We start from the raw sequence: 14,046 nt of genomic DNA on the forward strand, positions 1-14,046 counted from the left end.
TTTCTAGAGAGAGAGGCTCTCTCATCTCTCTAGGCTTTAGGGTTTCTTTTATTTTTATTTCCTCTCAAATTCAGATTTTCACCTTGCTTTAATTTAGTTTCTCTTCTACATTCTATTATTCTAGCATCTTAGTTTATCTTCTCTTGTTGATTTCTTTATTTTCCGAATTTAGTTTATGAACTCTTCATGTTAGATTCAATTTTCTTTTAATGCAATTTGAAGTATTTCATGTTTATTGCTTCTTTCTTCATTTGTTATTATTGATTCCTTGCAATTGTTAGTCTTAGATTTTACATTCTCTTATTACTTTTCTATGCTTTTATTTTGTGCCTTCCAAGTGTTTGATAAAATGCTTGGGTAGATTTTAATTTAGATTTTTATGTTCTTGACTTGAATTGATTATTTAGAGACTCGAGTTATCAATAGTCTTTTGTTGATTGGTGATTGAAGATTGCCGGTTAGCTTGAACTTTACCAAAGCTAGTCTCCCACTATAAGTTGACTAGGACTTGTGAACTTAAGTTGATTGTATGCACTTGACTTTCTTTCATTGGTTAGAGGTTAACTAAGTGAAGGCAATTCACATTTACCATCACAATTGATGATGATAATGATGATAAGACTTCTAATTCTCTTTCCTTGCTAAGAGCTTTCTTAGTTCTTAATTTATTTTCTCGTCATTCTACTTTCTTGTCTCTTATTACAAAACCAAAAAATATGCTTTTTCATAACCAATAATAAACTACACTTTCCTGCAATTCATTGAGAGACGACCCAAGGTTTAAATAATTCGGTTAATTTTATTGGGTTTGCTTAAGTGACAAACAATCTAAACGTTGATTGAGGTTTAACTGTCGGTTTAGAACTATACTTACAACGCGATATTTTTGTGAAATTCTTTACCGACATTTTTCCTCCGTCATTATGCAATCCTCTCTGCATCTCATGCTAAAGGTGTCAACCTCCAATATTTCTCCCAGTCTTCCTCCAATTTTCCTGGCTGCCTCCATTGTTTTACAATATTCTGGCATCCCCCACATTTGGATCCAAGTCGGTATTAACGAATAATCCTCTTCTTCAATAAGCATCTCTGGTGTCCATCTTTTAAGATGAATCATGTATTGCTTAAACAACTATGGAGAACCTCTTTCTACCCTTATAACATCCGCTTCTTTAGCAAAGAAGAACTGATATATGTTTTCTCCGTGTGCTTTAATTCTTAATCCTTCCGGATGATTCCATATTGCCTTGAACGTCGCCTCTACCGTACCAATGCCGAAACTCCTATCAGCCATTAATCTCCCAATCACACTCCTAGCACATCCCTTTATTCCCTTTCTCACGTCCTCATCTTCCAGGAAGACAGTTTTTTCTTCCTCTCCTTCATTATGATTTGGTTCTTCCGTCTCTCTAGTAGCACTTATTGTTGTCAGGATGCAATCAAGTGATTGAATGCCCTAGTTACAATCAATATCACAATTAGAATTTGAAATCTCACACAGTCACTTTTGTGAAAACTAACCCTAGTAGAGCACAAATAAACCCTAGCAGGTCACAAAACTTAAGAGTTTTCTTATTACAGTTTTTCTTAATTAAGTGCTAATATATATTTTTATATCAAAGGAACTATGATTATCATTTTTTAATTTTTTTTCTCCACTATTACATTAAATTTATGCACGAAGAAAAAAAAAATAATTTTATTAAAAAAATTTACCAAACAAGATTTTAAAGCAATAGTATTTTTTGTTACACAAGATAAATTAAATTTATATTATTCAAATTGATAAAACAAAATTTCTAACAAATTAATATAATTTTATTAATTAATAATAATTTTTAAACATAAAATTTTTTTTATCACGGTAACAAAAAATTGAACTAACGTAGAAGGTTAGTCTCCAAGTGGCCAACTCCAATCCAAAAATTTCAGTAACCGGCCTAACACAAAAAATTTATTAAATATTAATTAAAACTATTAAACTAATTTAAATGAGACACACAAATTTGAAATTTGTAGTGTTTTTTTCTGCAATAATTCAGATGGTAAATTATGAAGGTAAAACTATATATATATATAGAGGATTGGCCTATAAAAGATAAAAGTAAATAAAGATAAAATAAGAACAAATAAATATAAGATAAAGATAAGATAAGATAAAATAATAAAGACTAAAATTGTAATGTATTATGTTTAGGCTGAGTTTGTGGGCCACGAAATTTCTTTATTGTTATCATGAACTATGGTGGAAGAGTAGTTTAATATGCGCACAAGCTGGCGGATGGAAGAAGTCAATCATCTACAGATTGGATAAGTTCTGATAATTCCATGAAATTATTGAGGAAGACGCGTTCTAACGTGGTGACGCAGAAGGAGATGCGTGCGGTAGAGCCGACGACAAAAATATAAAAGGAGATATATCCATTGTAAAATGAACATCCGATATATCCATTGTTCACATTGTTTAGTATTTTTATTGTTTACTTAATACTTTTCCAAAAAAAATCATTGGACTACACGGTAAATTAAAATTAATATTAGAATAATCATCCGCACATCTAATAAAATGAACATCCAATATATCCAATATTCACATTATTTAGTATTTTATTATTTACCTATACTTTGTAAAAAAAAATCATTGGACTACACAGTAAATTAAAATTAAACTCAAAAAAGACAAAGAAAAAAGGCCTAATTTCTTAGTAAATACTTTTTTCCTGTGAAAGCTTGGAATTTTGGTTCTTGTGGCTTCTGGGTTGTTTCTGCCTTGTGGTGTGACTCTTGATTAGTGGATTTCTGAGAGGCCTTATGTAGTCTTGACCCAAAGAAAAGCTTCCCAGAAGTTGTAGATGAAACATTATTCGATGAAGACTTGGAATCAGAACTCTTATCTTCATTGTCGTCACCTTGCTGTTTTGCCATACAAGAGGAAGAAGAAGCTTGTTTATCTGATGGTGTGGATGGCTTACTATCTAAACGCCTTGCAGAATTAGAGAATGGTACAAACTCTCCAATCTTTGTTAGAATGTCAGTGTCATTAGCTTCTTGCTATTGTTTTTTGCCAGATGAAGTAGATGGCAACTGTTTCTTAAATTCTTTTTTATAATCAAGAGGTAGGGACAAAATCAACTTTACAGTCTGTTTCCATGAGACTGATAGCATGAAATGGCTTAGTTTCAATCACAACAATGTAGTACTCTTTGTTGTTGTATGGAATCATTATTGTGTCACCAGTTGTTACACATGAGAAGCCCCTCAGATTAATCTCCATTAGCATTGTTTTTATATTTGAGAGATCCATGAAATCCTTTGTGTGAGGCTGCAACTTGAAGTATGTTCCTTTTGCACGTGTGATGCTTTTCAGAAGCACAAGATCTCCATCTTTCAGAGCTGTATATTTTTTATCATCCAACTCGGTACAAAAATTTTCCCCTCTTCAGCCGTGAATTCTAGGACCCCGCAGTAAAAAAAAGTTTCCATTAAAAAGATGTCTCATTTCAATTAACATAAGTATTCCGCTCCAGCATACAAAAGTTTATTAAGTGCTGAAGGGGGCATGATAATCTTATTGCCTGATTTTAAATTTGACTTTTCAATGGAAGAAAATAATTTTTAAACGGTTCCGCTACGTTACCAACAGCATTTCTGTCAACTTCTGCCAACTCTTATTTATGATTGTATTTAATAGAAGTGTCTTTGTGATGTGTCTAATAAAAATATTTTTTTATAGCTGTGTTTAATAAAAGTGCCTTTATAAATATAATTTTTAGATGTGTCTCTTTATATATGTGTTTAAAATATAATAATTAATTATTATTAACAATAAGTTGGCAGATATTATGTTGGTACCCTATACTTTTCCATTTTTAAAAGTATAATCATCCTCTTCTTCCTGTCGTTTCCCTCGTCGTGATTCACGTAGACTTTCTGGTCGATGTAGTAATCACCCATGCCAAATTGGTCCATTGGTATTTGGTAATGCATGATGATCAATATGAAACTGTGAATCCAAAAGAATAATAAAAAGTACGTAAAGATAAAAAATGTTTTGTTATATATTTTTTAATTGATTGAATTATAAAAGTAAAATTATATATATAATATTACTTATGAAAGTTAAAAATAAAAATAAAAATGTAACATAAAAATAAGATAAAGATGATAAATATTAAAATTGTAATTAAATTTATATATTTTATTAAGTTGAATTTGTGAATCACAAAATTCTTTTATTATTATCATAGACCAGATGAAAGAGTAGTTTAATAATAGTTATATCTTAAATGGGATGATGGTATTAACAAATACTAATATCATGAAGTAGTTAGTTGATAATTCTATAAAATTAATGGATCAAAAAACTCAATTCTTTTAAAGGCAGATATAGATATAATTGATACAGAGATTCTTTCTAAACCATGATGCATACTGTTCTTTTTTTTCTAAAACAATCATGCTTAGCTTTAGAATCAGGGGATACTTCCATAAAGATGTATAAAATATCTTTTTTTAAAGATATTTTTTAATAATTAAAATTTAACACATATAATTACTTAAATTGTGTTATTTTTGTCAAAATTAGGTCAGATAAATTAATTTGATCGAAAAATAGTAAATCAAATTTTGAATCGGTCTAAATTAATATTTTTTATAAAAAATGACTACAATATCCCTATTATATAAAATGACTAAAATACTCTTATTATATATATTAATTTTGAGAATCCTAAATTCTAACTCTTTTCTTCTCTGTCGATATAGAGTTAGAATTTAAAGTTTTCAAAATTAATATATATATAAAATAAGGATATTTTAGTTGTGTTTTATAATAGGAATATTGTTGTAATTTTTTATAAAAAAAATATTAATTTATACCGGTTCAAAATTTAATTTATTAATTTTTTTGCTAAACTGATTTGTCCAATTTAATCTTTAATAAAAAAAATAATACAATTTAATTAATTATATGTGTTAAATTTTAATTTTTAAAAAACATCTTTTTAAGATGTTTTTAACATCTTTATCTAAGTGACTCCCTTAAAATTAATCTTAGTGTTAAAAGCGATAATAATTAATAAACATAAATATTTCAGACAGAACAGAATTCAAGTATAGTACGGAAGAAAGGCATAGAGAGATTCTTCAATACTTTAAAGGATGCCAATTTATAAGAAAAAATTATTATTATTATTATTATTATTATTATTATTATTATTATTATTATTATTATTATTATTATTAGATAAAACAAAAATAGGTAATGCATGACATAATTATTATTATTATTAACTATGTGTATATATACGCGTAGAAATTATGTTTGATAAGAATATAAATTGTTTATTATATGAAATTTGTGGCATAAATAATATCATTTTAAAAAAAATATAATTTTAAGAACAAAATTTAACCTGACATAAAAAAAATAATTGTTAGTTTATATTTTATAATTTAAATGTTACCAAACTATTATGAAAAAATAAAACACTAATTTTAAAATAAATAAATTAGAATGATATGACAAAATTTAGAAAACATGTTGTTTTCTTTTTTCAACATAATTTAGTTCTACTCTTATTCCTTCTCTTTATAAAATATATACTTTTATTTTTATCTCTATTATTTACTTTGTTAGAAAAAAAAATTCGAATGTAAAATTAACTTCTTAAGGATCATATTTCATTTTTCTTTAACAAAATATAACAATTGTTTATAATTTAGAATTTAGAAATAAATCTTAAACTATATCATCATAAAATTTTCGATGATGTTATATGATCAAATTATTTTAGTAATTAAATTCAATTAATTAAGTTGATCTAATAATTTAAGAATTAATAATAAAAAATTTTAGTCAGAGAAAGAGGAGAAGAAACAGACGTATAAAAAGAAAAAAAAATCAACTTAAATTGGTTGAATGATCAGTTTATCCAACCAAAAAAAAAATTTAGTTAAATTTAATTAAAAAAGAATTTGTTCACTGTACAACATTTCTCTAAAGTTTTATTGGCTTTTGTATGCTTGGTATAAAGGTCATGTAAAACCAATTTATTTTTTAACTTAAATAAACTACATCTTTTATTTAAAATATAAAAAATAATTAAACAAATACGGATAATAATTTATCATATATATATAGGGATTAAGGAATTTTCTTTCATAGTCTCCAACTATTTTTTTCTTTAAATCCTTTTTTTATATTTAAAGAAAAAATATTTATGGTTAAAACTTAAACTCAAGACCATTGGTTAAAAAAGCAAAGTGCTTATTATCTTGGAGATTTTTTATTTAAATAAATTAAATAACTATTTCATTTACTGAAATAAATAATTTTAAAAATTATTACAAAAATACATAGAATTACTTATCTTGTTTACACTGTAAATGAAATAAGACAATGCACATGACATACATACATATATATATATATATATATATATATATATCGTTTACATGCAAGCTTTGTAAACGAGATACAGTAAGACAAATTTCCAACAGCTATAAAAGGATGTGTAATCCTTAGCATTCTCCACTTATATTTTATATCTCCTTCTCCTCCGTTTTTCTTCCAAAAATAAGCAAAAATGTCCAGTAGTGGCGGATATATAGTTGTTTGTTGTATCCCAATTGTCGTATGAGAAACAGTGACAATGTGGTGATATTTGAGTGTGAGAAGCCGTTACTATTGCGCATTTGGCGCGTAAGCTCGTTGTCCGAGTTGAAGAGTTTGATATTGAGCAACTTTAGTAGTTTAGGGAGAAAAAAGATCGAAAGAGTAGGTATAGGTTGTTAACTGTAACACCCTACTACACAGAGTCTTATGTTTAAGTCATAAAATAGAGGTGGTGAGGTATTACGACCTCTAGAAATAAAATTTAGTACATATAGTAGTATGAAAAGGTTTATAACTAGGAGCCTTTGAAGAAAAAGAGATAAATCAAAACTGGTAAATCGAAAAGCGCACACTCCGATCGATAACGTAAACGAAACAGATATAGGATAAGCTCACACGGGAAGATATACAAAAGAGAGCCAACAATACAGATATCAAGGCTCAGGACTCGGTTTGCGAAGATAACCGGTCCGAGCATATAAGAGTATACATACATATATAAGGAACTACCCAAAATAAACCCAAAAGACAAAATACAAAAACCCGTTTCTCCAAAAATTAACCTCTAAGAGGAGTTAATACAAAATATATATATACAATGGAGAATATAAGTATCTAAACAAGTACATATAACCAAAATAAAATCCCGAGAGCTAAGGATTTTCACCAAAATAGAAGTCTCCAGCATGCCTCAGCGAGAAGCCTCACGTCCTGCAACTGAAAACCACAAAATCCGCATGGGTGAGAACTGGAGGTTCTCAGCATGGTAACAGTGCCCAAATATCTAACATGTAATGTCTTGGAAAAGGCGAAGGCAATCCTAGAACTCCCAATTATAATCAAAACGTATAAATATACTAAACCACGAGAAATGTAAAAGTAGACAACTAACTTAAGGATCTTCAATCTAACTAAATATCCCCTTTCCAAGTCCTTCGAACCTCCCAACCACCAAGAGTGATTCAATATGTAAGCATAATTATATCAAGCAAAGAAATGCACAAGTAGAAAGTAAGTAAGGCAATTAGCAAGTAATGATGCAATGAATTAGGCATTCCAAACAATTCACATATAATGCATATGATGCATGCCTGTCCTAGTGGCTGATAAGTCTCATCTGTCGGTTATAAAGCCAATCCGACAAGTCCTGGTAGCTAACCATTGGACTGTCCCTCTGTCGTGCATCCCCCACTCGAGTTATTCACAAGATAAATCATAATTCACATCCAACACCCTCACTGGTGTATATTCATGGGGGCGAGCTCATCCGAAACATTCACAATGTCCGGCCACACTTACGACATACGGTCAGCAGAGTATCGAGTCTCCACCTGGAGCACGTGGTGGCTAGCCACTACTTTTACCCAGGAAAACTCATATCTCAGATAGGTGGAGTGCAATAATCATAATAATCAACAATTCAGCATATATGCATTCAATCACAACCATACATTAACATTCATCTCAGCCATCCGGCTTACAGATTATAATTCATTACTAGCCTTAAACCATCATCACACACAGCCATTCGGCTCATAACACATTCAGCCCTTTTTGGCTCATATCATACTCAGCACTCCACCATCCTCCTCAACAACTCATATCATTGTCATTAATCATAACTCATCATAATATCTCCTTTCTTCATCCACAAGTTACCCTCTTCCCTAACTTCCTCTCAATCACTAGGTATTCTACATTAATATAAGATTTAAAGGATGAAATTGGGGGTTTATAAGCGTGAAACAACATCTCGGAAGGTTACAGGCTTGTTGGAAATGTGAAAGACTTGAAAACAAAAGGTTTAGAAAAGAACAGGGCCGTGTGCGTGCGCACGCCCAGAAGTATTTTTAAAAAGTGTGCGTGCGCACAGGCTTGTGCATACGCACAGAAAGTGAAATCTCCATTGTTGAGTGCACGCACAAGGTGTGCTAGCGCCACCAACAGAATGTCATTCCCAACATGTGCATACGCACAGGGCTGTGCGTACACACAACTTGCAAAACCTTATTGTTTGTGTGCGTGCACAGGGCGTGCTAGCGCTCCCATTGGTAGCCCTTTCCCCGTGTGTGCGTATACACAAGGATGTGCATGTGCACAAGTCCAAAAATCCATGGGGTGTGCGTGCGCACAAGACTGAGTGTGCGCACACAAACCAGAAATCACAAATTCTGCAGAGTTTGCAGAATTTAGATTTCAGGCCCAAACTTTCAACAATCATATCTCCTTCCACAAAATTTGGATTTTCACCAAATTTAAACCATTTTAAATCTTATGAAATTATCTTTCATTTCATCAAATTCAAAAAACAATAGCTCAAGATATGATCCGTTAAAGTTTATCAAAATTTTATTTTTACCAAAACTCATAAACTCCCCATTTCTAAAACATACACTTCCAATTTCATTTAAAACCAACCAAAACTCAACCTTTCCAACATCAAGCATTTTCAAATTCTCATTCAATCATCAACCCACCAATTCTTCCACTTTAGCCAAACTCAATTCAACAATTCAATGTTTAATCAACATTACACATTTTCAATTTCCAATCAATGCTCAATCCTATCAATCAATATATATCAATTATCACATACAACTTCATACTCATCAACAAGAGCTTCAACCTTATCATCAATTAAACATATCAATCCATTTCACATACACTTCACATACTTTGTCAACAATCATCACCACTCACAATCATTCAACCAATATTTATATATATTGAATTCAATCCAATTCATTCAACAACTACATCAATATTCCAAAATCCTATCCTAAGGTCACTAGCCTAAGTTTTCACAACCACATTACATTTTAGATACAAGAAAATGAAACCGTACCTTGGCCGATTCTCGTTCCACCCGGAACACCCTCAAATTCAAATTTCAAGGTCTCAAGGCTTCCAAAAATCAGATTTCCAAGCACAAAGCTCCTTTCCAAGCTTTCTAAGATATCAATCAAGCTTCAATATGTACATACACACTTCCTAAACCACAATTATCATACCCAAACACAATAACTCAATACCCAATACCTAAACTCAGAATTTTACTAGGGTTTGAGGTCTCTTACCTTATCCAAAGACCAAGGAGGCAAGAATAAGCCTTCCCTTCAAGTTAATTTGAGCCTATAACATCCAAACTCAAAAATCTCAACACTTTACCCACTAAATTTTTGAAATTAAGGGCAGTGAATTCAAAGAGAAAATTGTAGCTTACCTCAAGAATATTTGTGTATATTTTGTAAAGCTCAACGCCGCGATCGCGTGGCTACAAACAGTGCATCAATCGGAGTTTCGAATCAAAAGTTATGATCAATGGAAGATTGAATTGATTTTGGAACAAGGTTTCTTGTTTCCCCCTTTTCCTTGCTGTGTTTTAACTTCATTTGGCTGCAAGGAAGGCTGTTGCCTTCACTTATGTATTATTGGCCTGGGCCTTGGCCCAACATGGGTCCGATTGGTCCGATTTGACCCGTTCGACCCAATCTTGGACCGATTTCTTTAAAGTTAGTGTCAAAATTCTCATTTTAACCGAATTTTACACTAACACTGTTGTGTAATAAAGTTTTTCGGTTTCGCCTGTTTCGGCTCTAGGGTGACAAGCATGTACGACTCATGTTTGACATCCATGGAAGAATTATGGCGGAACGAATGATGGAGCTTTCCGTCGAGGTTGGTGATGTTGGTGTTGGTGGTTTTGTCCACTCGACCTTTATGCAGGATGACCCACCTTTCGCACCACCACCGATTCATGTTGCTAGTCCAGTGGAAGACATGGACGTTGGTAATGAAGACTCCGACGAAGAGTACGTTGTGGATAGAAAAGATAGTGGTTCCTCTGAAGATGATGATGAGGAGGAGTTTGCACTGAGACACTAGCTGAGACAGCGGTACGCTATGTTTTGCCTCCCTCCATCCGATTCCGCCGCTACACTACAAGAAAATGGAACATTTGTAATAAAAATTTTGTATCAAATTTAAAATTGTTACAAAAAATGATTTTTTGTAATAATAATTAGTGATTGTTACAAAAGAATAATGTTTTGTAACAATATTACAAGTTGTTACAAATTATGTTAGTTTTTGTAATGAACTGTTGTTTTGTTACAAAATATTATAATATTTTGTAACAAAAAATAAAGAGGTTGCAAAATTTCGTAATTTTGTAACAAAATATCTTTTTGTTTCAAAAACTCCAGTTGTTTTGTAACAAAAAATTAATTTGTCAATAAATTCAAACATTGTTTGTAACAAGTTATTTGTTTGTCACAAAATATAAGTATATTTTATAACAATTTTTTTTTAAAAATGTTAAACACTTTGAGGGTAAATTTTTTTTTTCAAAATATTAATTTTATTTAAAACATTAAAAACAAAATTAATAGCATTTAAAAATAGTTTTAACACAAATAAAATATATCAAAAATAAAATTAAATAAATTTAAAACATTAAAAATAAAACTGAATCAAATAAACATTAAAAATATTTTTTTAAAAAATATAAACATTAGAGATAAAAAATATACTACATTATCCCATATATATTTATAAACAAGTGTAACTACCCGTGTCATGCACGTGATAAAATTAAAATTATAATTTTAAATTATTTTGTTAAAATTAATTTGAATTATAATAATTTGACTAATAAAAAGTAATGAGTTATGCATTGTTTGCTTTTTTTAATTTAGTGTTAATTGTATTAACTCTAAAATAGTTATTAACCGATTTTAGTAATCTGTTTTTTTCAATAAATCAGACATATATACTGAATGTGACCATAAATAATCTAATAATACCTAAATCTACCAACAAATTGTTATATGTGTAAGAATATATCAAAATCAGCTGAAAATGAACAATCAGCTGAATAACAAATTATTAGAGAATTCTAATGCAAAAAGTTCTCTAATAAACAATAAATAATTTAACCCCTCACTAAATAACAACTCAACAATATCCTTTGATGCCTGCAAAATATATACCTGAAACAATATTATATCAATGTTAGTATACAAAATTATATGATTAACGTAATTATAAAATTATTTATTAGGAGAATAAAATAATACGGATTTTTATGATAATTCTAATATTCTCAAGCTATAAATATACAATAAGAATACATTACCTATTAGCACCTAGAATTTGTCAATTTTTTAAATTGATAGTAATAAATTTTAATAAATTAATAAATTTAATTAAGAGATTTCGTTGTTACCTTTTCATTATAAGCTCTCAAAAATTTTTCTATATACCACATTCATCGTGCAGTTATTTTTCAAGTGTCCGTGATCTTGCCTTTATTTTTCAAACTTTTTCATTATATAATCTACCAAAGGTAATACTGTTAATAGAATCGTAGGCCATTAGGTATGAAAAAAATAAATAGAAAAAGAACTATGTCTAAGGTACGAATTTTCTAGATGATAAATAATTGTTACAATTCACTATTACTCCTTATATATATATATATATACACACACTCATTGTACACGGTAATAATTAGCCAATATTTTTAATGAAGATACTTGCTACAATTAGATAAAAATTATGCCATTATCTTTTATTAACCTTTATGACCAATGGAGATACTTGCTCAGTATATATATTATCTATATTAATTATGTGCCAATATTTTTAGGAAAGAACTAAAAGAAGAGATATATAAATATATATAATATTGTTGCTCTATAGGAAGCATATATAAATTACCACGTTCTTTTTTATTATATTATACAACTTAAAGTTATAGTATCTTGTTATTATTAATTATAGATACTTGTTATAATTATATCAAATTTAGTTATGACTCTAAATAAATAAAATAGATAACAATCAATATTATTTTCTTCTTTTTTATATTCAATATTTACTGTAAATATAAAAAATAAAATAACCAATGAATAAAAATATGAGTAAAAAATAAAACATAATAATTAAAATTCAATTTATTAACTAATTAATCTTGTGTCCAAACATTATTATTATTATTATTATTATTATTATTATTATTATTATTATTATTATTATTATTATTAATTAAAGCAGAAGATAAAGAACTATATAATCAACGAACTATTATTTGAATGAGTGAAAATTATAGCATGAATTATTGTGGATATAATTATCTACTAATAAAATTATTGCACATGAATGAGAATTAGAACTATATCAATTAATATAGTTAGAATGAATAAAAATATCGATGATTGATTATTAGTTTAATAATGCATTGAATATTGATTTGATATAATTATAATAAAGATATTTTTGTAAAATAATATAATTATACATTATTCATGAGCTAATTGTAATATAATTAAAATAAATTTATTTAAAAAAAATCATGTGTAATCTTCATAAATTACAGTAATTTCTTTATTTATATATACGTATGTATTAATTTTGTTAAATAATTCTAAATATTTTCTTACTTATACATAAAAATATTTAAATCACATATATTAAATATTTTTTATTACAATTATTTTCTTATATATATATATATTTATTCCATAATGCGTGCAATAATCTTTTATGTTTGATATCGATATATAATCTCCAATCCCAGCCCCATTCATATGTAAACTGTATACAATTTTTTCTAATAGAGCAAGTTTAATTTTTGATGGAGATACTTGCTACAATTAAGTAAAAATTATGTTATTATCTTTTATTAACCTTTACGATTAATTCAATGGAGATAATTGCTCAGTATATATGTTATATATCTACATTAATTATGTGCCAATATTTTTAGGAAAGAGCTAAAAGAAGAGATATATAAATATATATAATATTATTGCTATATAAGAAGCAAATATAAATTGCTACGTACTTTTTTATTATATTATACAACTTAAAGTTATAATATCATGTTATTATTAATTATAGATACTTACTACAATTATATCAAATTTAATTATAAATCTAAATAAATAAAATATATAGCAATCAATATTATTTTTTTCTTTTCTACATTTAATATTTACTATAAATATAAAAAGTAAAATAACTAATGAATATAAATATGAGTAGAAAATAAAATATAATAATTAAAATTCAATTTATTAACTAATTAATCTTGTGTTCCTACATTATTATTATTATTATTATTATTATTATTATTATTATTATTATTATTATTATTATTATTATTATTATTATTATTATTATTATCCACTAATTAAAGCAGAAGATAAGAACCATATAATTAACGAACTATTATTAGGATGAGTGAAAATTATAGCATGAATTATTGTAAATATAACTATCTACTAATAAAATTGTTGATAGAATTAATTATTGTAGATACAACTATCGACTAATAAAATTATTTCACATGAATGAGAATTAGAACTATATCAATTAATATAATTAGAATGAATAAAAATATTGATGATTGATAATTAGTTTAATAA

At 28.1% G+C, this 14,046-nt stretch overlaps 1 pseudogene; it reads right to left on the reverse strand.

Annotated features, from left to right (window-relative positions):
• Nucleotides 1-3,051: 3,051 nt before the first annotated feature.
• On the reverse strand, nucleotides 3,052-3,969 carry LOC112777989 (uncharacterized; annotated as a pseudogene).
• Between the last annotated feature and the right edge of the window lie 10,077 nt (nucleotides 3,970-14,046).

This window comes from Arachis hypogaea, chromosome 19, assembly GCF_003086295.3.
Source record: "Arachis hypogaea cultivar Tifrunner chromosome 19, arahy.Tifrunner.gnm2.J5K5, whole genome shotgun sequence".
Taxonomy (NCBI): domain Eukaryota; kingdom Viridiplantae; phylum Streptophyta; class Magnoliopsida; order Fabales; family Fabaceae; genus Arachis; species Arachis hypogaea.